This window comes from Brachycentrus maculatus, unplaced genomic scaffold (genome assembly GCF_059751285.1).
Source record: "Brachycentrus maculatus isolate JH-2025_06_01 unplaced genomic scaffold, ASM5975128v1 h1tg000362l, whole genome shotgun sequence".
Classification (NCBI taxonomy): Eukaryota; Metazoa; Arthropoda; class Insecta; order Trichoptera; family Brachycentridae; genus Brachycentrus; species Brachycentrus maculatus.
This window is the reverse complement of record NW_028281111.1, coordinates 62724-89790: the sequence shown is the minus strand read 5'-3', so window position 1 is coordinate 89790 and position 27067 is coordinate 62724. Positions and strand designations below refer to the sequence as shown.

Sequence of the window (27067 nt, the reverse complement as noted above, 5' to 3'; positions counted from 1 at the left end):
CACGTACACACCCAAGTCGCGTTATGTAATTCGTTATCATCCCACATTTGGACAGCCCCTTCGTAGCTGTAATGTCACCAAAAAAAAGTAACGGTACAACAAAAGGACGCGAAACCTTCAAAAGAAGAAATGTAATTTTTCAACGTTAACTCTAATGCAGGTATGATCAATGTGACACTTTGCAATGTGCCGCTAAATTGTCGCGTCGAATCGAGTGTTGAGTCGTGTGGCCATACTAAAGTGTGCCATTGCATCAGTATTCCGTCCCACAAGGATTGTGGTTTGGGACAGATTCCGCGTTCAAGAAACCGTTTAGCATCTGTAAAACACCAACACAAATCACCAGCAACGGTGTAAATTAAATTAAACGGAGAATTTCGAGTCGCAGGCTGCAGAAACTATAGGGTATGAATGACAACGTTGCGCTCATTCTTCTTGGTGGATTATAAAATCTTTGTAATGATTGGTTTGCATCTTTCATAGTCAGTTTCTATCCGTCCCTCAACTCGGCGTAACCACTACAACTCATATCAGAGATGATTTGGTCTATGTAGGTTAAGTGGAATCGTCCTCTATAGTTTGTGCCTTCGCACATGCGGAGGCCTGGATGTCTTATATTATGGATTATCCATTTGGCTCGCTGTTGGGTTTCTTTATTAAGTAAGCATCTACAAAAGATTATAATAATATATGATTCTATAAGTTTAAAAATCATAAAAAAAACTTAGTTGAATCTCTAATCTGGAGCATACTATTATATGGAAACGAAACGTGGACTATCGGGCATGCCGAACGGGCGGCTGGATGAGTTTGAGATGTTGTTCTGCAGACGCGTGTTGGGGTTTCATTGGTCGGAACATGTAGGGAACAACGAGGTTTAGTTTCTTGAATGTTTTTCCCAGATACTTTGTGGCACATTTTATAAACTTTATAAAAATAAAAATAAATTGTTTTTAACCACTTTTTATTGGTACACTTTTTCCAACCGGTTTCGACAAGAACCTTGTCATCATCAGGGTTTATGTACTAATTCTCAAACATTTAAATACTCAAAGTTAGGTTTTAGTTAATTACCCTTCCCTTACGATGCCAAATCTTCGACGCACTCAGTACACCATAAGAAAATGTGATTTAAAAAACATGTGAAAAAACTCTTAAATGTTGTTTTTATAAAAGTAACATTTAGGCTTTTTTCCCGGTTCTTGTAGGAGGTTCTTGTCGAAACCGGTTGGAAAAAGTATACCGATAAAAAGTGGTTAAAAACAAAGTTGTTTTATTTTATAAAGTTTAACGAGGTTTAGCACTCATTATATAGGTAAATGTATATATTGATGAAAATATTACACATAAAGGTGTTGTCTCATTAATTTAACGCACAAAACATCAAACTCGTTAAATAAAACATCAGCCAACAGACAATCATTCATCTCCACAAGAAAAAATCTCTTAAGAGAAAACATTTAATTGAATGCCAGTACGAGTAATATAAAATGAGTATGTAGGTTCGGCATTTGTTACTCAATATTCAATATTTCCTCACTCTGAAAATAATGTATGCTTGTTGCTTGTCTATCCTACAAACAAAAGATGCTATTATAGGTACTTTTGATTATCCAATATCTACGTATGAAGTTCGTCTCTCCATAAGAATAGCGCGCCGGTCCGATGATTTTTCTTCACAAAAAGCAGAATCAACTTTCATTCCTTCGCAATGCAGTAAAAGTTTTTATCTCAATCTTCCACCTAGTCGGAAGCTAATTTAAATTATTTGGGATGTTTTTTTGGGTGAAAGCAGTAAGTACGTTAATTTTTACGAAACGAACACAATTTGTCTTATAGGATTGTTTAAAAGATAATTGATATTAGATAAGTGATATTAACATGGTATAATCATCGTCCGCCTCCGTAGTGTAATGGTCAGCACGCTCGGCTACCGTTCTGGAGGTCCCGGGTTCGATTAAAAAAGTGTTTTTTTCACTGTCATATTTATTCAATATTACCCTGGCTGGTACCTGAAGCGGAGGGCTGATCACCTTTCCTTCATGTGTAAACGATCAAGATAACACTGCGTTTATATGACGCAGTGCCCTATGCACCATTGGAGTGCGGATAAGGGTTTTATTATTATTATTATATTCATTGTAATTGTAAAAGAAAAACACTGGTTTTTTACCAATTGAGTTTATAGTTTTGGTATATTCATAAGATATGCAAATTTCGATATATATAGTGGATGGTAATTGTTTATTGTAGCAAATAAACAATTACGCACTGTGTTTGATACATATTATATTTTGCACGCTTTACGAGATGTTGGAAACTTGTCCCGCTTTCGGCCATTTGAAAAAAATGTACCCGGGTGGGTCTACCGAGTCAATCGATAGGAAGAGAAAGAAATTAATAAATCAGAGAGGTCCATTTCAATTATGATTAAACGATCTTCGTGCCGGCCACGTTATCCGGGCATCATAATAAATAACGATAGTATCCTAACAATATATATCGAGAAAGCAAAGTGATGGGACTTGATTGATGAGGGCCAAGTGTAGAAAACGGAAAGGTTATAGGCGTAGCGCACTAATTTGAATAGTAAACATCAAAGGTAATCCTTCCTCGATAGATGACCGTAGAAGCAAAGCAGTCCATCAACCCAGAAACAAGCATGACTAAATTTTTAATAATAATAATAAATCTTTGATGAGATGTCAAAAAATAATATGAAAATAACTCCTGTAATTGGAGATAATCCAGATTTTGTGACCAAGTATTTGGACACACTCAAAATGTTGTAAATAAATTATCTGGTCAAATTATAAGCTTAATAATAAAAATGAAAATGGTATTTTCTGGCGTTTCTCATGTGTGTGATTATAATCCAGGATTCGGATCTCACATACTAATATAAGAGTTTCTGCTTAATAAAAAGCTTCTTTACATCTCACCAATAGATGTCTCTAGTTAAGTTCTAGTGATTCATGAACAAGGTTTCTAAATTGGTTCATATATATAGAACTTCCAAGAATTTGAGTAGTGTGGTTGTCAATAATGGGTAGAGTTGGTGAATGTTACACGTGTGTAAAGTGATCACTTAAACCAGCCTATGACGGTCGTAAGCCCCGTAAATGCCCAGACTTCCATATTCTTTTTCATCTTTGATGAGATGTCAAAAAATAATATGAAAATAACTCCTGTAATTGGAGATAATCCAGATTTTGTGAACAAGTATTTGGACACACTCAAAATGTTGTAAATAATAATAAACACTTGTAAAAGTACAACATTTTTAATGTGTCCAAATACTTGTTCACAAAATTAGGATTATCTCCAATTACAGGAGTTATTTTCCAATTATTTTTTGACATCTCGTCAAAGATGAAGAAGAATATGGAAGTCTGGGCAAAATAAAAAGTTTCTTTTTATCTCACCAATAGATGTATCTTGTGAAGTTCTAGTGATTCAAGAATGTTTGAAAATTGGTTCATACATAAAGAACTTTCAAGAATTTGAGTAGTGTGGTTGTCAATAATGGGTAGAATTGGTGAATGTTACACGTGTGTAAAGTGATCACTCAGACTTCCATATTCTTCTTCGTCTTTGACGAGATGTCAAAAAATAATCTGACTTCTATAAGTGTTCATTATTATTATTATTAGTGCACATTTGAGTTTATTAATGTTAACACGATTAATTTCGAGAACTACCAACAGGTTGTATTTTAACTTATTGGTGATAACATTTGCAGTTCTCGAAACTAGTCGTGTTTACATTAATTAACTAAATGTGGTCTCATAAAAGTGTTTCATTGTTGTATTTAAATCATAATGTTATTCCTCATAGCCATCGTGATATATTATTTGTTTTTAAACTTGTGAGAATATTCTGTGTCACAGAGTGCATGTAAAAATGAATTGTTCGTCTTAATTTAAGGTCCTACGGATAGGCTATTAGCAATTTTTCACAGTATGTATATTGTTCGTTTTGTGTAGAAAAAATAGCAAAAACCGTTCATATAAGAGTAAGAGAAGGTTTTATGTCGATGAAAATTATAACAAAACACTCTTGAACCAATATGTTGTATTTACACTTGTTGGTGATAACTTTTACAGTTCTCAAAACAAGTTTTGTTTACATTAATAAACTCAAAAGTTGTCTTACACAAGTGCTTTATTTTTATATTAAATCATCATGTTATTTCATACATTCAATGCCAAATCAATAATGGATAATACCATATAATTTTTCATTATTTAAATCATTATCCGCGAAGTGATGTTGATCTTGGTCTTATGGTTGTTTATTCAAACACGTATTTAGTGACCCAAATTCAGAATTGCACGTTCACAGATACGTTTATACTAGCAAAAATGAATTGAGGAAATCAAACAACAAGAAAGTACAATAGCTGACACTGGTAGTGATTTTTTAGTCTAATATTTATTTAATATCACCCTAAACTGGTACCTGAAGCGCAAGGCTAATCACCTTTCCTTCATGTACTTGACAATCAATATAATACTGCTCCTATAGAATGCAGTGCCCTATGCACCATTAGGTGCGGATAAGGGTTAGAAGAATAAAAATATAGTAAGAAAAATGGAGAAGGTAAATCGAATGAGTCGGGTTGTGATCCCGTGGTTAGTGTCGCGGACTCTTGAGTCAGAGTTTCTGGGTTCAAACACACTCTACTACAAATTGATACCTATTTTTAACCATGACCCTCTTAGGCTCACAAAATCGTATGAAATTGAAGAATTTTTGTAAATAATAAAAACACCAATATGTATTTCTCTTTTAAAATAAATAAATAATAATAATTCAGAATAAGAGTTACTATACTAATACTACTATATTTAAAAATATATATATATAAAAAAGTAAAAATGACTAACCACAAAGTAAATGCTTTAATTAATAATAATATTGAGAATAGTTACTATCGGTTTGTAGATTAAATACAGGAGTATAGAATTGATTCGTGGTCAGTTTTGGCGGAAAAGGCAGCTGTCAAATTGCTTACGAGGGCATCAGACTGGCTTCCGGTTGACCAAGTTTGGGCGAACCCAATAAGGAAGAAGGATCCGCAGCACACGTGAACCGCCGGTCAATAGGAAAGGGAACGAACAAGTGCTTCGGAACGCAATTTCCGGTTTGGGCCAACGGTACTCTGGCGATGGCGATGGTGATGGTGATGTGACATTTCGCTATGTAAGCTGTTACTTTAAACGTAAACACTTTTTAGACTTGTCCGAGTTCCGAGACGGTAAGGATTTAAAGAGGTCACTGGCAAGTGCCAATTTTGTTAACACCGTGTTATTACACTACGGTTCTCGTGCTTCTTGACTCATACATCAGGTATTTGGCCTGATGCACAAAAAACATAAGGAAAATAAAACATAGTACGTAATATACATAACATAAAACTAAAACATAAATAAATATAACGTAATTTGTCCGCCTCCCTAGTGTAATGGTCATAACTCTGGACTACCGTACTGGAGGTCCTGGGTTCGATTCCCAGGGGGGAGGTTAAAATAAATATGTGATTTTTTCACTCTAGTATTTATTCAATATTACCCTAGAGGGCTTATCACATTTCTTTCATATTTAAACGATCAAGATAACACTGCGTTTATAAATATAATGAAGTGCCCTATGCACCATTGGGGTGCGGATAAGGGTTTAAATGAATGAAAATGTAATATACGGATAAAGATTATTGATAAGATATAATGTTATTTATTGTAACTGCAGACAGTGAGTAGTATTTCATTTTGATTTGTTGGTGATATATCTAAAATTGAACGTGGTTATTGGATTGAATTCTACTTATATTTACACATATTACTGACTCCTTTCAACAACGTCATATATCAAAATCGATAATTTTCAGTTGTGCGTATTTTCTGAATGCCCAGAAAGTGTTGTTTTTGTATTTTGAAAAAAAGGTATTGTTTAATTATTTTTTTAAATATACTAAATATTTTTCAAATGAAGAAAAAACCTCCAGATATTACGTAAAAAGATCCGTTGCACAGAAAAAAGTTTAATATGTGGCTTGTTATTTATTTTTAATACATTACATTATATTCTTAAACTTTAAAAACGGTCTCCTGATAAATCAAGTTTTTTGATTTGTGACGTTGTTGAAAGGAGTGAGCGATATGTTCAATTTTTTTTTAATATTTCGTGATACGTGAGTGGTATTTAAATAAGTAAATAAATAAGCTTTTTATTTTAATTATTAAACACTGTAAGTTAGTCTAACTTTGTGATTTTCCATTTTATAATTAAAACGTAACGTTGTTTTAAAAGTGATTTTAAAAGAAAGTTACATTTTATTTATATTATTTATGTATTATTAGTAAGTCTATCCTCCCTTATTGTAAAACAAATGTAATTAAATTGTATAAACTTGTTTGAAATATTAATGGTTATGAAATTCTTACGTCGCCGGTATGTCAGAGGTATAATCGACTCCGGTCTGTCTTATTTGAATATGTCTATTATGTAAATGAAGTATTTCTCATCTCGTAAAAATGTACTAGGTGTGTCAGGCCGTGGCGCAAGGGGGCTCCTCCCAGAGGCTGGTACTGGCTGCCAGTACTGGCTTCCAGTACTGGGTGCCGGGTGTCGGGCGCGCAGAGAAACCGGCTGAGGAATTCGACCTCACTTGTGCGCTCGTGTAGTAACAGTTTCTTACAAGACGAAAATATTATCGAGTAAGGTCTGGTGAATTTATTACACATATACTCTAAACCAGTGGTCGCCAAACTCATTGGTCAACGTTAACACGTTCGTTGCGTTCAATTTATGGCGAAAAATCACTAGATGCTGGCAAAATGGCAATTTTCAAAGTTTTCAACTATTCACACCATTTTGAGTATGGTGAGATGAAAGGAGTTTTTTATTGAGCAGAAACACTTTCGTTTGTACGTAAGGTCTACATACATTAGAAACATTAGAAAATATGCTTTTAATTTTTTAAAATTTTTTAGTTAATAATTTGACCAGTTAATTTATTTACTACATTTAAAAAAAGAAAGAGTTTCTGCCAATAAAAGGCTTCTTTCATCTCACCATAGAATTCTCTAGTGAAATTCTAGTGAATTCAAGCTCTATATTTCGATTTTGAGTATGTCCAAGTGGTTTTTTATTTATTCAATATATACATATATATATATATATATATATATATATATATATATATATATATATATATATATATATATATATATATATATATATATATTCTTTTTTTCCACCAATATTTCCATATCAGCACAGGGTGCACACATTTGTGTCTAAGCTGCACTCAATTGGCCGCGAGCCGCGGTTTATCGACCACTGCTCTAAGGAATTAACGATGTCTGTAACGGTACCTACGTTCGGCTGCTCCGTGGTCGGAGTACAGAGTAAATTGCAGGCACAGAAGTGTAGGCATACCATGAATTACGACGTGTCCTTAAGTAAGCGTCCTTATTCAACTACCTTGTCCCACCCGACCTATTTATCTGGACGTGGGATATAGGAAAGGAATGGTTATTCTTTTAAAGTCAATAACTAAAAAGTTCTACATTCAAATATTTACACACAATGTATACATACAATATACACATTAAATTGATAACTAAAAAGACCTACATACCATACATTAAAATATATACATTTTTAACAAATATATTAAGAACGATTGAATTATCTGAATTATTGTATAATATTGTATAATTTTCTCACGTAATTGACAGTAGGAGTGTTTAATATATTTAATTTAGTTTTACTATGGAGTACTGACTTGACGTGCAAAAATCTTTTTTTTTGACCCACATACATGAAAATGTTTTAAATTGATATACGTACGAGTATACATATAAGTGTGTGTGTCTGTGTGCGTGACATATGACTATCTAACTCCAACTGAACGTATTTTAGAGAAGATAATAAAAAATATTATTCAAGCATCGAGTAGAATTTATTGATGCAAGATAGTAAAATCTATCCATTTTTAATTTATATTTTACTCAATAAATACCACTATTTATTAAAATCTATTGTGACACGTATTAATTAAATTTATTGATTGAAATAATACTCGTACACTTTGATGTGTCATACATATTATATACATATATATCAGGGGAAAAAATTAAATCGACAAATCCTGTTTGATTGTATAATTATTATGTTTTTATTCTCTCCTGTAAAATAAACCCAGGTGGAGTAATACACCGATTACAATATATTACAGTAATACACACGGTAATATACCGATTAAGGCGACAATATTTCTGTTTGAAAAAAAGCGAATACGTAACGTTAACTTATGATGTAACGATGAAAAAATCCCACTAACAACAGTTAAACATATATGTTTCATTTTAATTACCGAATCAAATAAAACAACCATCAAAATATTATTACGATTTATTACAGGTTACTTTAACATCAAACAAATTTTAATGATCTTAGTGTTGAGGCTAAACTACTAGAATCTTCAAAGAGATCAATCTTTATTTTTCTTTAATAATGGGTTTATTAAAACAAATTATAACAGCAGTTTAGAAAGCGCAAGCCTCACAAACCTATATGAGTTATACGAGTTCACATGGATGGAATGAAAATATGAAGGAATTTGATTAAAAATCTAATTAGAATACCGAGCTTTTAATGGCTGGATATTAACTGCAAGTTATAACGCAAAGAGATAATTCAAAATGATACTAAATAATTACACGTTCGCCCAAGAATATAATTTATACTGAACATTGATAACTGTGATATTTTTCTTGATGTTCTAAGTTATCGGAATATATTATTTGTTTTTAAACTTATGAGAACATTTTAAGTGCATGGAAAAATTAACTGTTCGCTTTAATTTAAAGTCTTATGGATCGGCTCTTTGCAATTTTTTACAGTATGTATATTGTTCATATTATGCAGAAAAAATAACAAGAAACGTTTAGATAAGATTAAAAGAAGGTTTGATGTTGTTGAAAATTAAGCATAATTAATTAAGAATTATATTTCCGCTCCCTGCGGGTACCATTTTTGCCGGAAGTGGTAGCCATGTTTTGTCTGACAATAATAATAAAGGTGATTAACATGGACCATTAAAAAATTGTTTTAAATATTTTTATGTAACATACACAAGGCGATTAGGTAAATAATATTTCATTTAAGTTTAGTAAAATGTATTACGTTCCTAATGGGTTTTAGTCTTATTTTGGATTGTTTTATAAACGCAATTTCAAAAAAATGTTCAATGAAATCTTATGCATAAAAATTTAAATGTATATTAATAATATGTTTTAATTACTAAGATTTATTTGCCACAATGTTTATGGAAGCTTTAAATAATATACGGATAATTCAACATTTATTAGATGTCTGGATGGAGACGAAACATATTTTTATATGAAAGGAATATAAAATTCTGGGTATGCATAGGGCTTACAAACTGACATTGGCTGGCTTAAGTGATCACGTTTACACTGTGTAACGTTCGCCATTCAGGTATATATGGAGTATTTTAACAATGAGAAACTAGTAGTTTAATAATTCTTCTAACCCTTATCTGCACCCAATGATGCAAAGGGCACTGCAACGAATTGATGCAGTGTTATCTTGATCGTTACTTACATGAAGGCGAAGTGATCACTCCTGCGCTTCAGAGACCAGTCCAGGGTAATATAAAATAAATATTAAAGTGTAAAATCACTAATATTTATTTTTAACTCCACCTGGGAATCGAGCTCGAGACCTCCAGCATGGTAGTTAAACACACTGACCATTACATAACTGAGGTGGATAAATCGGTAGTGTAAAGGCAAAGGGGTATATCTGTCTCAGACCACATTTTAGAGGAAAAAAAACAAACACTTGAAATTAAATATTTGGTTCGGATGGCATATGTACATATCTTAATAAAACTTAATAAGGATTACAACAGCGGCTATATCCTTTTGCTAGATTATGGAATAAACTGTTTTAGACATTTTGTGGAACAAACTTAGAAAATGAAAAATTTGACAGATATACCCCTTTGCCATTTCACTACCGAAATAAGTCAAATACTATTTTCGTTAAACACTTTTATATTTAAATCGCCATAGATAAGGAAAAAACTAGAAGATTTCATTATTTTTAAAACCCAGCATGATTTAAGCATTTGGGTGTAGTAAAATTGTTGATATCACATCCGCACTAGAGTTTATTGCACAATTTATTTATCTACTTAGTTCCCAGGTGTTACGTATAAGCTCAGCATGAAACTACTTTGTATGAAGTATGAGGTCTCGGGTCGTGGATGAATTCAATCTTCAAGTAGGTACGAGTAATAAGCATGATTCCATCTCCAGTTACACCACAAATATTGCATAGATCAGTCGGTAATACCTTTTGCTCGGCGATAACTTTCTTTTTTCGATGCTTTCTTCTGCAGTATTGGATTTTATAAGCAAAATGTGATGAGAAAGTATATACAAATCAAACGATAAATATGTCTACACTTAATCATTTACCATAAGACTTCAGAAACAACAAGCTTTCCACTATTAAAAAACATCTTTTTTTTTACAAAAAATCACACCCAATTGGTGGAAATACATAAAATATTTCTCTCCTCTATTTGATCTATATCTAATCTCAGTGGTAATATAGCAGTGGTCGGCAAACTTACTAGCCAAATAGCCAAATATACACATAACAACGATTAAAAAATATATTGCGAGTCAAATCTGTTTGCAATTCTAGAACTCTTTATTATAATTTTAAACCAAATAAAACTTTATTTCACACATAGTAAGGGTTTTTTTCATTGATAAAATATATTTTGGAAGTAAGGTATCCATAAGAAGACTACTTATTGCGAATAATGTCCTTGCATCTCCTTTGAAAGTTTAATCAAGTCAGGTTTATATGTCGTTATTTTAAGCACGATATCAGATTATCGTCAATAAGACGGTTTCTCAGTTTGATTTTTATTAGGTTCGTGCTTCAAAAAGATTGTTCGCATGGATACGTCCAGTCGAAGAGCCTTTGAGACACACTTTATATATGATATATATTAACGGATCGATGCAGTGTTACTCTGATCGATAATTAAGCGATAAAGATAAGAGGATCAGTATTGCGTTTCATTTACCTTTATATTCAAGTATAAATAATAAATACAAAATGTATGAAATAAATTGCACAAATGTGAAAATAATATTTAAATGTCTTCAGTATATTTTTTAAAAACTTTTAGCTTTAAGATTTATATGGAAAACAAACATAGTATGGAACTTTTTGCTATTGAAATGTACGAGCATGATTATTATTTTTATAAAAATATGCATTTAGTTTTTTGGTATTTTAAATCATGTTTTAAAAAAATCATTTACCAGTTTTTTTAATAGAGACAAAATGTAACTTTCTCTAATATCTAAATAACAACCAATAATTGGTTTAGTTACAAAAATATATATATGATAAAATGGAGAAATATTACTTTCGTATTATTTCAAAAGTTCCATTGCAAAACGCTACGATAACTTGAATTCAAAATTTCAAACGACTGTCAATAAACTCGCAAATTTATTGCGTGCTGTTGGAAATTCTTCGAGGATTTATGGTAAGTAATAAAACGTCTTTTTAGAACTCAATAAATCATAATATTATGAAGATTATGTGCACTTCGAAATCAATAACTAACATAAGCTGGTTTAAAACAGAAGGTAAGAACAAATTTTGTTTGCTTTTAAAATGATTTTAGCATTTAAAATGGTTTTAATTTATTATCTATGATAAAAATATATTATTAAAAATGTTTGTAATATTTTACTAAATAAATATTCAATTTAAAGAAAGCCAATCACTGCAAAATTGATTTAAAATAAAATCCATCTTAGAAATTGAAATAAGGAAATACGAAGATTTTTGTAATGTATTTTTCAAAGCTAAATGTCACGAATGAGGATGAGATAATCCTCCATAAAAAGAGCTTTTGATATGAAGTCGTTGTCTTAGAAAAAGTTTTTTATTTCTGTAGTAGGTATATTCACAAAAATATTTTTCTGAAACTTCTTTACAAATTAATCCATAAAAGATCTTATTATAAAATAATATGGCGAGCTTCTCAAGTATTTATCGACATGACGCACTGACGCTTATTTTTTGTCGCTGTTAGTTGCCTGTAAATAGGGATGAGGCAGGTAAGTATGGTCCATTTAAAAGAAAAAAAATTGACGAGACAAATCTCAGAGCGTAACAATCAGCTTTTATCATTTAAGGAATTTCAGGTCCTACAAAAAAGGACCCCCATATAAAAAAGGTACCCCATAACGTAATTATCTCAAACTCTGTGTTTATAATATAAGGTCCATTTAGGAAACCCACCCTTAAATCATTCTCAGTGACTTAGCATTTCACATACCTACATAAGATGGCTATTGTTAACATTGGTAGTGTTTCCATTTGCACAATAGTTTATCTCATAATCCACGTCGGGAATCTGGAATTTTTAAAGCTTTTTCTTGTTTTGACGTAAGTAGACTGTTAAAAAATTGTGTATATTGGAATTTGAGTAGATAGTTCTTTGTTGGCTGATTTAAGTTATTACTGTCTACGTTTCAATATCAACATTTACGTAATTTTGTTTACCTTAAACTCGTGGCTTTATTAGCTTCAGTTCATTGATAAACGACAGTATGAAAAGATACATAAAAGGCATTCATATTCATTATGAGTTTGTAATCTGGAGCGACTTGGTATGCTAATTGTATTGGTACGAAAAATTAAGGCCAAATGTGTTATGCATAATTTGAATTCATACGAAGACACACACTTATAGCAATGACGAATGAAATTAGAAAAGAATTTCAGGAAATGAAAGGATACAGTACGTAAGTACAAAGAACCGCATTACAAGTAAATATTTCTCGATGAGTAACGTATAACGGATACCAGGAGATCAAAGACCTGAGAAGGCGATATTCAGGTCTCCAATTAACCTCATCCGATCTTGTAAATCAATTGAATGGATCAGTGACTTGTCGGAAAAACTAATGACCCAAAACAGAGAGACGGAAATGACAATGATTAAAAGACAAAACGTAGGTTAAATATTTGATGTAATAAAAGTGGTTACTTTTATTGATTTTAGTACTTTTATAGTCTTTTTCATGTTTATGCGAAACTCTAAATTGATTGATAATATGTATTATAATTTTTTAAAGTTTATTTATTTTCCATTACACACATTTAACATTTTAAATTTACAATACTGTGTCTTCACTGGGTTTTTTCGTTTCTAGGGCACATTTAAAAATACTTGTTTGTTAAGTTATTTGTTAGATGTTTTATCTATCATGAGATATGATCTATTTCAAATCTACCCACCTTCTTCATCCAATTATTTCGTTATTTAATGACTAAATTGATAATGGAAAGAACCAAAAGTGGTGTATGTTTAATTTTGTTTGATGTGCATCTAATATTTTCATTCTTTGTAGTGAGTTATTGGTGATTTTTGTATTGTTTTTCTGGAAGGTGCTTTCTTGTGATTTGTTTGAATAATTCATAAATGCATACGTGAGGATTGTTTTGGCGTATAATCAGTTGTTTTGCTTGATTACATTGAATTTAAATTGAATCATTTGTTTTTATTTTATTATATTATTATTTTTTGCATGAAAATCTCGTTAAATATTTTAGACTGATCATGAGATACGGCATATAAACAAGTGCTGACACCACGAGAACGGTAAGCCTTCTTAGAACTACCGAAATGAAGACTCTGCGACCCATCGAAGGCTTAACACTTTGCGATAGAATAAGAAACTCTGAAATAAGAAGAATCTGCGATGTCGAAGATGTTGTGAGATGGGGAAGAGTAAAAAGACGTTTCTGGAGAGATCATGTGGGAAGAGCAACAGATCGAGTAGTGAGGATAGCAGCAGACGAATACTTAAGAGGTAACAGACCCTCAGAAAAAACCACCCAAATGATGAAGAAACAGCTGGTCCACAGCTCATCCATCTTCCAGGAGTAGATTCTAAGAGTAAAAGAAAACAGTCCTATCTAAAGAAGAAGAAGAAATATTTCAAAAAGAAAAAAAAAACATTTATTTAGGAATGGAGTTTTACATTGAATCGTGTGGGTACTTATTTATATTTGTATGGTATATGTACCTAATGTGATGTATACATACATAATACGTATGTAAGTATATAAATTATATGTAAATTGTCTGATCCCAACGCAGTTATGTCATTGTGATTTCACGATGAAGGTCTTTATCCACGAAAAGCAAAGACATTAAGAGCGCTACAATAATGGATGTAACCTCGAATCTTTTCTTTCAAGAATGAGAAATTAACATTTTAGTACCCTTTAACGATATAAAAGCGTATTATAAAAATACAGTAATGACTTTTAATTGTACATTTTTACAGGTGAGATAAAATTTTATAGCGTAATCTTACGTTCGCACTCGATTGTATCTGCAAAGATACTAATGGATAAAGGGAAAACAAAATGGATGTGAAAAACAGACGAGCGAGAGAAAAAAAAAAAAATAACGTCCATTAAGCTAAGTGTGTTATAACATCAAACGTACTTAACTAAAAACTAACAAACTAACTATCACGTTGATTCTCCGCAGGGGTAGGTAGAGAGAATAGAATGCCAGGCCAATCTGTCTTTGCAAGCAATCTTTGTCTCTTCATGCATCTCCTCATACATATCCGCCGATTATTCCGACTCCTCACTTGAACACTTTCAAGTATCGGAAATACTTGATCGTACCAATTTTTACTCGATCTTTCTCTGCTTTATAATTTAAAAGCCTTTATTCCACCATTTCATATATCTTAATAATATATTATTGAAGTTGATGAAGACCCTAGGAATTTAGGGTCTAGGTAAGATAGGGTTACCTAGTACTTCCATAATATAATTAAAATCCTACGAATTGTCACTCGAAGGTAACAAGGTCACATTACTTACTATTTGTCAAGTTATTGTAAATATTTCCACTAACCTAACGACTTTCTAGTATTTAAGCGTAATTACTTATATAAAATGGAATATACCCCATGAATGTTTTTTTTAATGAAGGTCCCGTATAAAAAATTGACATAGAAAAGAAAAAATGACGAAGCTTGGTACGTTTAATTCATGGCTTCATGAAAACTAGATTTTTAAAATATAATCTTAAAAAAAAAACTACGGGAATCCAAACTGTAGTGTAACCTTTGTCATCCGGTGTCTTTTGTCTGTGAATGTATTCGTATTTCTCGAACACGTTTCTTTTATGGTACATGTATTTAGGAATTTAATGTAAAAATATTTAACGATCAAATGAAAAGCCATGTGTTTGAACTTTATACTTTCGAGAGTTAAACTGTACATTTTTTACTAAAAGGAAATAGATGTTGGTAGTACGAATAAGATATGTATTTTTCATTTGACGTACTTCTAATATACTAGGTAATTTATTATTGAAAGATATATCTAAATAAAAAATGTAAATGTACGTTTGTTCCAAATGTTGTATTTCCTGATATAATTCTTGGGATCCCTCCTAATGAGCATATGACAGAGGAACTTGGAGACGTGTCGTGTTGGCTATATGCTCCATCTAGGGAGCGAACATGGAGAAAGAAGAAGAAGAATGTAAAGCTAGTAAGTAAACAAAATAATAAAAAAAGCTTGTTGTGATCAGTACGAATTCCTTTGCGTAGACTTACAATAGAAAATCCTTTTCTACGGACGTTTTTTGAATTTAAAATCGTTCACACAATGAAGTAGTTTGTGTTAGAATATGCCGTAGGTGTCAACGTACCCAGCCTAGTTTTCATTTAAATTCCAAATGTAATTTCGGCTATATCATCATACTTAAAACTGGTTCCAAAGGATAATAAGGTAAGGTATTTAAATAGATGTTTTATATTATAGTTTTACGATCCCCCAGAGAAAGATCATTGTATTATTCAATACTCAGTTGATTGCAGCAATTGTTTCAGAACATTTTTCGGTTTTATTACTTTGATGTTGTGTTTCCTAGGCGGTCTTTTAATTAAAGCGTTTGATGAATCAATTGAAATCTCGACTGTAAAATAATAAAAATATGATATTTATAAATATGATAAATATGATAAATGTAATATGCATATTTTAATATTATAGGTGTCTTAACTTGAGATGAAGCGCAATTGGTTATAAACGTAGAAAGATGGAGGTCGGAGTCTCTCAGGGCTTACGACCTGGCATTTGACTGGCTGGTGTAATGTTGACCATTCTGCCCATTATTGAACGATGTATATAAGCAATGTTGTTGGATTTCCTTCATATATTGGTTAGTCTTTGATAGATTTTGAATATATGGTGGCAATTAATTACTCCAAGTTAGAAATATGCATTAATAATACAAGAAATACATAGTTTTTTTTTCACTTATAGTAAAATAGTTTTAATTTTAGTTGTTTTATTGTGTAAAATACAATTCTACCAAGAAATATCATTACAAAACAAAAATATATTTGTGGAATGACATGTTGATTATTTTTTAACAATTAAACACTTGAATATACTACTTAATGAGTTTTATTATTATATACGACTAGTTTCGAAAATTTACCAGAAGATGAAAACATCGAGGTTTTCGAAACTAGTCGTTTATATAAATAAAACTCATTAAGTGGTATATTCAAGTGTTTAATTGTAAAAAAACAAAAAAATAAATGTATTAGACATATATATATATATATATATATATATATATATATATATATACATATTTATATATATATATACATATTTATATATAAATATATATATATATATATATATATATATATATATATATATATATATATATATATATATATATATATATATATATATATATATATATATATATATATATATATATATATATATATATATATATATATATATATATATATATATATATATATATATATATATATATATATATATATATATATATATATATATATATATATATATATATATATATATATATATATATATATATATATATATATATATATATATATATATATATATATATATATATATATATATATATATATATATATATATATATATATATATATATATATATATATATATATATATATATATACATATATATTTATAAATATAAATATATATAAACGAGTATACCTACATATTGGTAAATCAAGAAAACTGTTTTGTTTGCCTAAGTTTATAAGTAACATGGTATTTTAGTTGTCGATGACTATTATTTGAATTTCTTTTCGTTAGGTCATGAATCAAACTAAATGACTATGTAAACGTCACCGTTTCGTTGAATTGTCGAAAGTTTAGAGAGTTACGATATTACTGGCGGTTATGCAGGTATCTGACAAATACTGCTATAATGACAGTTTACATAGAAAATGAAGTAACGGAATTGGTATTCGTGATCGTGACTCATAAATCATACAATTCAATCGGATTTTAATACACCCGGCGCTAACCGAGGTGTCAGATAATAATAAATTATTAATACAGTAAACCCTCCTATAACGTTCACATAGGTACCGCGTTTTTGGGGGGGGACGTTATAGGATGTATATTTTTTTATTTAAATTTTACTTTGAACAAGTGTTTGGACATACTCAAATTGTTGAAGAATTTTTGTAAATAATAAAAACACTAAAATTTATTTAAAAAAAACGCATATCGCTGGTTAAATGCCAAAGGGCTACAACGCAAAAAACCCTTTATTTCAAAAATAGTATCTAATCGTCAACATTTTCATATTCGAAAAAGACACCCGTGATTCTAGTGTTAGAAATGTCCATTTCATGTATGTAGATACATATAAGATTTTTAAAAACGTACTATTGATGTTGAAGAAGACCTCGTATCTTACTTAAGTATAATACTTTTATATATGCACTCAAACCCTTATCCGCACCCCAATGGTGCATAGGGCACTGCATTATACAAACACAGTCCTATCTTGATCGTTAACACACGAAGGAAAAGTGATCAGCCCTCCGCTTTAGGTACCAGACCAGGGTAATATTGAATAAATATGAAAGTAAAAAAAATACTTATATTTATTTGCCCCCCCTCCCCTGGGAATCGGAACCGGGACCTCCGAGGCGGTAGCCGAGCGTGCTGAACATTACACTACGGAGGCGGACAGACTTTTATATATATATATATATATATATATATATATATATATATATATATATATATATATATATATATATATATATATATATATATATATATATATATATATATATATATATATATATATATATATATATATATATATATATATATATATATATATATATATATATATATATATATATATATATATATATATATATATATATATATATATACATTTATTATTTATAACCTACGTTACCTAAGTGCCATTTGTAGGTATGTTACTTTATATAAGTTATTGTAATAAATTCAATTATTCTTTGTGAGGATTCAGTTGGCTAGAAGTCTTGGGAAGATTGTAACCCATCGAGGAATTCCTGACCTCTGTAACACCATCTTTGTATCATCTCCAGTTACATGAGCTCCTCGCAAAGGGTGGATGACACTGGTAATACTCCTTTCAGCATCACTGAGTGGAACAGGGAGACTGGAGCATGACCCGCGACAACTAGCTTCACGAATATATGTTTATATCTTTTTATCTCATTTTTATATTTTCGCAAATCCAGACTCGCGCAAAGAATCATTTTTCATAACTCTAAAAACGTTTATTTCATTCCACAAAGACTATATGTTAGACATTAATTACCTAATAGCCTAGACTTCCATATTCTTCTTCATCTTTGATGAGATGTCAAAAAATAATATGAAAATAACTCCTGTAATTGGAAATAATCCAGATTTTGTGAACAAGTATTTGGACACACTCAAAATGTTGTTTATTACCTAAGTTTATTTTGTATTTGTATAACTCATATATGTAGTACATATTTGCTAACTTTTTCATTTTAATTTTTTTGATTTTTTGTATTCTGTCAAAATCAAATATTTGTAGTTTATGTTAGCACTTTTAATCTAATTTTATTTCTGATATATATATATATATATATATATATATATATATATATATATATATATATATATATATATATATATATATATACAATATATATATATATATATATATATATATATATATATATATATATATATATATATATATATATATCTGAATATATATATTTATATCTATTGTATTCTTGTCAGTGCCCTTTATTATAACCTAAAATATAATATACACCCACACATAGGCCATGCCTTTGTGGGATCTTTCTTTGTATTAATTTTTTTTTGTACCTACTTGTAATTATAATATATTGTGAAATGCAAAATAATTTAAAATGAAAATAAACTAAATTCTACACACATCATCCTTGTGATGTCATGCAATAAAATGAGATGATGATCGAACCGGAGATGCATGAATCACGTCTCATGACTTTATCAAATCACAGCTCACATACGTTTTTTATACAACCATTTAAATATTTATACATGCCTGAAGTAACTAGTTTTTTTGCACTAGCGTGTGTAAGGTGTTCACTCCCTATACGCTTTATATCCCTTGAGAACATATTCATTTTAAACCATCATACGTACCCGATGGTGCATAGGGCACTGCATCATATTGCGCAGTGTTACCTTGATCGTTAACACACGAAGGAAATATTGTAGAAATACAGTCCAAGTAAATATTGAATGAATATTAGAGTGAAAAAAATACTTAAATTTATTTGACCCCCTCCCCCCTGGGAATCAAATTTGGGACCCCCAGTACGGTAGCCGAGCGTGCTGACCATTACACTACGAAGGGCGACATAATTATAATTCCAAAGTTTCTACACATTTCATTTTAGATATGTAGATAGTTTGATAACCCTTCCACGGCTCATTATTACTTAATGGCACATGTATTTATGTATATATTAGTACTAACATGAGAAAATACATTTAACATGAAGATGGAATATGAGTTTTTAAGATGTGATTGTGAATTCATTTCTATTGTTTATATGAAATATTTTCTGCCTTATAAGGTTTGTATGGTCGATACAAAACTGTCACTTATACAACGATCAAAGTATATATTTGATATATGACTTTATCTCTCGGGTCGAAAACGTGTGGCTCGCGAGCCACATATGGCTCTTTCAGCAATTTTTGTGGCTCTTTCGTCATCAAAATTACATTTTATACAATTTAAAAAAATAATTCTGTGGATAAAAAAATTTAATTTTTTAAATTTGTATTTTAGTTTTATTCTGTCTTCTTAACTAAAGAAATTTAAAATGCACAGTAAAAAACATACAAAGTTGAATACTAAAAGACACCTTTAAATATTTTTTGAGTAACAGAGGTATGTAATAAAAACAAACTGTTTATTTTCATAGAATAAGGCATTATCTTAATGTTTTTTGTGTTAATTTTTACATCTATGAGAGATCTATGATAGATAGTATCTCTGACTAAAATCTGTTACCCAAAAATATCTGTATGTTCCATCGAACATTCAATAAATTAAATTAAATTATTGCAAATTGAAAATTTGCTCCCCAAAAATTTCCAAACCGTTTTGCTACTCACATTTGGTTATTTTGTTTCAAGAGGTTACCGACGCCTGCTTTATCCATTAGTAGCCATATTTTTAAAGTAATATATATCTTGTCCACCACGGGATTACTTTGAAATCGAATGCCTCATTTTTTAAAATATCGTGATACCTTTTTATGGGTGACAGAAAGTATGAGATATCACTTTTCTTTACATTGTTATATGTAAGTAGGTAATCTCAGACCTAAATAAAGGTAGGAAAGACTTGATAATAGGGAACAAGCCTTTTATTGTCGACTTCAGAGTAAATATACCAGCGAGAACAATGCTCTTTGGGATTCTTATTATTATTTATAAACTTGTCTCGATAGAGATTGGAGATGATATGAACATCGTGACTCGACCCAATGAAAACACCTTCCAAAAAATAAAAATAAAACACTTGTGTACTTGGAATACAGCTTGGGATTATTTGGTCGTGGTCAAGTCTCAGATAACTGGATGATGAGTAACGTCGATAGGTAAATGAAACAAAAATAGTGTTTCTAATACGGTATTGGTTATACAAAGGTGATTGTATTCTAGGAATTGATCGTACAATAATTCACAACATTTTGAGTGTGTCCAAATACTTATTTACAAATTTGAGTTTTTGAACAAGTATTTTGGAAATACTCAAAATGTTCTGAATAAAAATAACTGGTCATATTATAAGAAAAATTAAAAAATTAAATTTTTTTTTCAGGCGTTTCCCAATATGTGAAAATAATCCAGGGTTTGGGTCTTACATACGAATGAAAAGGTCTCTGCTAAAGAAAAGCTTTTCTCAAAACAATAAGATGGCTGTTATGAACTCATATGTACCTGCTGCGTCATGAGATTGATCAATACTCGTATATCTAGAGGTTTAAAAAAATTGAGAAGTGTGGTTGTCCATCATGGGTAGAATGATGAATGTTACACGTGGGTAAAGCGATCACTCTACCAGTGATATACGACAGTAAGATTTTTTTTATCAAAAACGTTTACTGAAAACGAGAAAATATGAAAAATGAGAAAATATAACAAATGAGAAAATATAAAAATCTTAAGGTAAAAAACAAAATACGAAAATATGACTAATCACATATATATCTTTCCATAAAGTACCTTCTCAGATAATAATTATTTTAGACGCATCGTGAATGAAAATCAAGATAATTCGCATTGAATGAAGCCTTTCCGAGACATCTGCAGTCAGTCAACGGTGGCTGTTGGTGATGCGGCGCATAGCAGTAAAATAAACAGAAACTTCCACGACCCAAATGGGGAGGGCAAACCTGAAGAGCCGGTCTGCCCGTGTCTTCCAGTGCCGGAGCATACTAAGTATATTACGTATGTGTGTATGAGTTTAAAGTTGAAGCTTGTGTGTGTCTCGACGCGTCACTAGGCGGATACCGGCGGAGTTTACCCCCACACGCGCGAGAGGAATCATCGACATAGGGTATGTTCACACTACGAGTATATGTACAACATTTTGAATGTGTCCAATACTTCAGCAAGTGTTTTTGCCTAGAATTTTCACTTATGAATTACATGAAATTATAGTAACTTTATGGTAAACGTAAAGAGTAAATCCACTCACAAGTAGGCATAGGCTATGAAACTTATAATGTTGAAGCCTGAGTAGGGACATGATAAACGGTGTTGCATAAGCCGTAGCTAGATTTCAGTGTCACTTGGACGATAGGTAATTTAAAAAAAAAGTATTTGGACATACATACTCAAAATGTTGTAAATAAATTAACTGGTCAAATTATAAGCTAAAATAATAAAAATGAAAACGATATTTTCCGGCGTTTCTCGTGTATGTGATTATAATCCAGGATTCGGACCTCACACACTGATATAAGAGTTTCTGCTCAATAAAAACCTTCTTTTCATTTCATCAATAGATGTCTCTTGTGAACTTTAAGTAATTCAATAACAATGTTTCTGAATTGGTTCATATATATAGAACTTCCAAGAATTTGAGTAGTGTGGTTGTCAATAATGGGTAGAATTGGTGAATATCACACGTGTGTAAAGTGATCACTTAAACCAGCCTATGACGGTTGTTAGCCCCTTGAATGCCCTGACTTCCATATTCTTCTTCATCTTTGATGAGATGTCAAACAAATAATATGAAGAGTTTATGTGTTTCAACTTATCTATTTTACTATATCTTCTTCTTTTAATCCAATCCTTATCCTCACCCAATGGTGCATAGAACACTGTATAGTATTCACGCAGTGTTGTCCTGAGCGTTACCTTGAACGAAGACGATTTGAACAATCTTTCTTTACTACTTTATAGGATTTTATTTTAATTGTTAAATGATTGGTTTAATTTCATAATTTTTACTGTAAATTTACACTTTTTTTTTAACAAACATTTTATCCATTGAATTAATGACATTCAACAAAAATCTGTACTATGTATCTGTACTGTAAAATCAGCACGAAAGACATGAAGTCATGCTATACAATTTAGTGCGACAGTTTAAGTATCAATTTTTAAATCGACACACACACACATATATGTGTGTGTGTGTGTGTGTGTGTGAAGGATATATTACATATTCTCAATAAGTAAATAAGAAAGGAAGAAATAACATTAATGATATTTTAATAATTTATAGTATGCTTGGAAGCAAATTTAACACAGTTGAATTGTTTATGTGGTAATCTTAAATCAAGAAATTTATCTGATAGAGAAAGAATATTAGTACTTGTGTAAAAAAAGACTGAAAAAGGTAAAACAATAACATTTTAATTATTAATATACAGATAAAAATACGGAATGTATGTGTAGTATAATATTATGATTGAATTAAATTACTGTTTAGAATATAAAAGGTACTTGATAATGCTGTAATGTACAGGAGTAAGCATTGATTAAGTACGTTGTAATTTTGTAATAACGTGCAACCGTACATCCCAAGAACTGTTACCTCCTACCAACTCCTATTTCCCGGGACAGGTGAACTGTCCGAAGTTTATTATTATTTATTTCTATTTGCACAACTGTCGTCTGGCTCGCTATCCTCGTCGCTTTGTTGAGGAGTGTCTCTTCTTTTGATTGTGCCTTATTTGCATAACCTGTCATTGAACTTAACGACCAGGAATTCAAAGTTAGCTGATAGTGAAATATAACTGTCAATAGCACCTAGAGTTTTTTTACCGCCACTAAGTGTGTCAAAACAATTATCATTAATAAATTATAAAACGTCTTTTGAAAACGTTATTCTTTTAGCACACCAATCATGATGGTTTTGTAATGTTTTTGTATCAATATTATATTTTACATTCAATTAAATATTATACACGATTATTTTTTGAAATCTCATCAAAGATAAAGAAGAATATAGAAGTCTGGGCATTTACGGGGCTGACGACCGTCATAGGCTGGTTTAGGTGATCAAAAAAAATAAAATAATAATAATATATATACATATATATATATATATATATATATATATATATATATATATATATATATATATATATATATATATATATATATATATTTATATATATATATATAAAATTATATATATATATATATATATATATATATATATATATATATATATATAATATATATTTATAATATATATGAAAATAACTCCTGTAATTGGTGATAATCAAGATTTTGTGAACAAGTATTTGGACACACTCAAAATGTTGTAAATTATACCCGATAATGAATGCAAACATGAATATTCTGATGATTTTTATACGATTATGTTGGAACGTATATCGTCGTTAAGGATTTACATATTTAATTCATCTTTATTCTTTTTAAATGATAATCATAAATAAAAAATCGGATGCGTGTAAAATAAAATTAATCAATGAATTACATAAAAAAAACTAGTGACTTTTAAAGGCTGGTGACCTAAAAAAGAGGTCTTAGGTTGGTTGGATCAGGATTTTCAAAATTTTGGGAAAGCCTTTCATCAAATATGGGTTATTGAACACGTAAAACAATAAAGTTTTTTTTTAGAAATATGTATTTTTTTCAATGCACACAATTTAATAATATTGTGTTTTTTTATATTTTGTAAACTAGTGTTTGCAGATCTGTAACTATGATATATTTTCTGAGATAAAGTATACGATTGGTTTCTCCCCATTTCCAAGAAATGTACCTGTTTGGACCTTAATAATAAGAGCTTATAAAAAGCTCGCATTGAGGCAGAAAGACTACGGATAATAATGGGTACAAGTACAACACATCTTCCCACTCACCTCCGTTCCCAGAAGCCTATCAAGATCTCCTAAAGGGATGGTAACGAAGCACCCTCGCAGCCTGGAACAACACTACCATACAATTGTGCACTAATTATCCAACGGCGTTGTGTACCGCGCTGATTAACACGGTGAACTCAAGAGTTCTTAAACGGAACGGAGCACATGATGAATTGAAGCTAGGTTAACGATCACTTCCGGATCCACAGGGATGGTAATTGCAATTATTAAATGATTGATAATCCTTCGGTTATTGTCCTTCCGTGTTAGTGGCCGTAAGGGTCGGTGTTAGGAGCTCTTGGCCCGCGGCGCGCCGGATTGAGACTGAGACTCGAGTTGCTCAGGTAGTATGCTCCATACAATAACCTGTACGGAACAGGTATCTAGGTAGAGGTAGAGGTACCCACTACACCGCGAGGAGCTGCGACCAGCCAATCGGACTGAAAGCGCTCGGAAGAAGAAATAAAATATAATTAAAATGTAACTTTATTTTAAAATCACTTTAAATGTTTTATTATTTTTATTATTATTTATTTATTTATTTATTTAACATAGTTACATTTTCAAGTACAATATAATACATTTTCAAAACATTAATACATACGGCAAACTTTAAGTTTTAGATTCGCTGTGCCTCTCCAAAAAAGAGACTGAGCTCTGACTATAACTGAGATTATAACTATAATGTCTTCCGGTTTCGAAGCTTACCGCTTCTTTATCAAGGCTGATTAATACTAAAACACTATCTTCTAAACGAATTTCAAAATATTTTACGCGTTACGCAAAAGAGTTTAGGTATTTTAGGCTTAGGTTTAGGCTTTATTTTTTGTGTTGATTAGCAGTCACAATCAAAAGGGATCAGGGATGTTGGGTGATTGGAAACGGCCATAAAATTTTGAATTTGGTTTATTAGGTAGTGTTTTAGTATTAATCAGTATTGATAAAGAAGCGGTTAGCTTCGAATTTTTAAGTTTGTAGCTATTTTCTATGTAAAATAATATTTAAATTAATATTAAGTAATACTTTGTTACTCTTTGTCGATAAATGTAGACAATATTAACATAGAAAAATAAGAAGCGTAGTAAACATTTCACATAAATTAAACCGAGAATTAAAAAAAAATGCCTTCCTATACGATCTTTGTAGACGCATATTTGATAGTCGAAAATGCGATGATGTTTTGACTTAAATTGTTTTAAAGTATAAATCAAACGTTTGAAGTACCTTTGAAACGACGTTGTTTTTTTTTTACGTCAAATTTATTTTATGTGAAAAAACTTTGAATACTTTATGTATTTGACACATAACTTTTCGGAAGATTGTACTTTTTAGTAACATACAAAAAAATATTCCAAAAGGTTTTCCAGTAATTACAATAGGTGCTTTTGTCTTGTACGACTTCATTGATAAGAAGCTTTAAATATATGTATTTAAAAAAAAAAGTGTTATATAAAGGTAGTTTTAAAAGCCTCATTTTGATCCTGACGTCGCCACTTATTACTTGAGTGACGTCATCGCTTTCCTGTTAACCTAGTCAGGTTGCATCCGCCCGATTTCATTATTACCTATATAGCGTTCATTACAAAAGCACCGTGAAAGAAACTGGCTGTCGACCTCTCACTTAACAGACGTACATCTTGCGTCTCCCTTCGACTCCGCCACGCGCCCTGATGTCCGACTGAAACGCAAATATTTTCAAAAGTTGTACGCTTTACTCACTTCATTGCTCGCTAAAATTCCTTAGTCCTGACGTAGACACGAATTTTTGAGATTTCAAAAGTAGTTTCAATCAATATACAGCTATCTCTGTCTGCTGCCCTACTGTCGCGAACTAAACTGAGCGAGACAAGTAATTAGGTGGATACTTTTATTAATGCAAAATCTTTCGTTTGTGATTAATTTAATGTCATTCAAAGAACACTTCGAGATTTAGAATGACGCCACCAAATTGACAGTTGTCTCTTTTTTCCTGTAAAGTGAAGGAGACGGGATTATTTTATTTAGTATGCTCCGCCCTACCCCTGTGTTGTTCGTATTACTAGCGTGAGGTGCATTCCAAAAAAATCGAGCTTGTAAGCATTTGGCGGTCAACTAGTTTTCATCGTACTTTTTATGCAAATAGTGACTGACTTCTCTGTCACGAGATGACAGTCTCAGTGAATTTTTGCACGAATGCCTCATGT

General features: G+C 30.9%; 1 protein-coding gene across 1 annotated transcript in view; it reads right to left on the bottom strand.

The window, feature by feature from the left end:
* The window catches only part of LOC148303549 (uncharacterized), a 116667-nt gene extending 91457 nt beyond the window's left edge, over positions 1 to 25210 (bottom strand). The window contains exon 1 of the mRNA XM_088269747.1: positions 24885 to 25210. The gene's annotated coding sequence lies outside the window, so the exon portion shown is untranslated. The remainder of the gene's footprint in view (positions 1 to 24884) is intronic.
* Positions 25211 to 27067: the final 1857 nt, after the last annotated feature.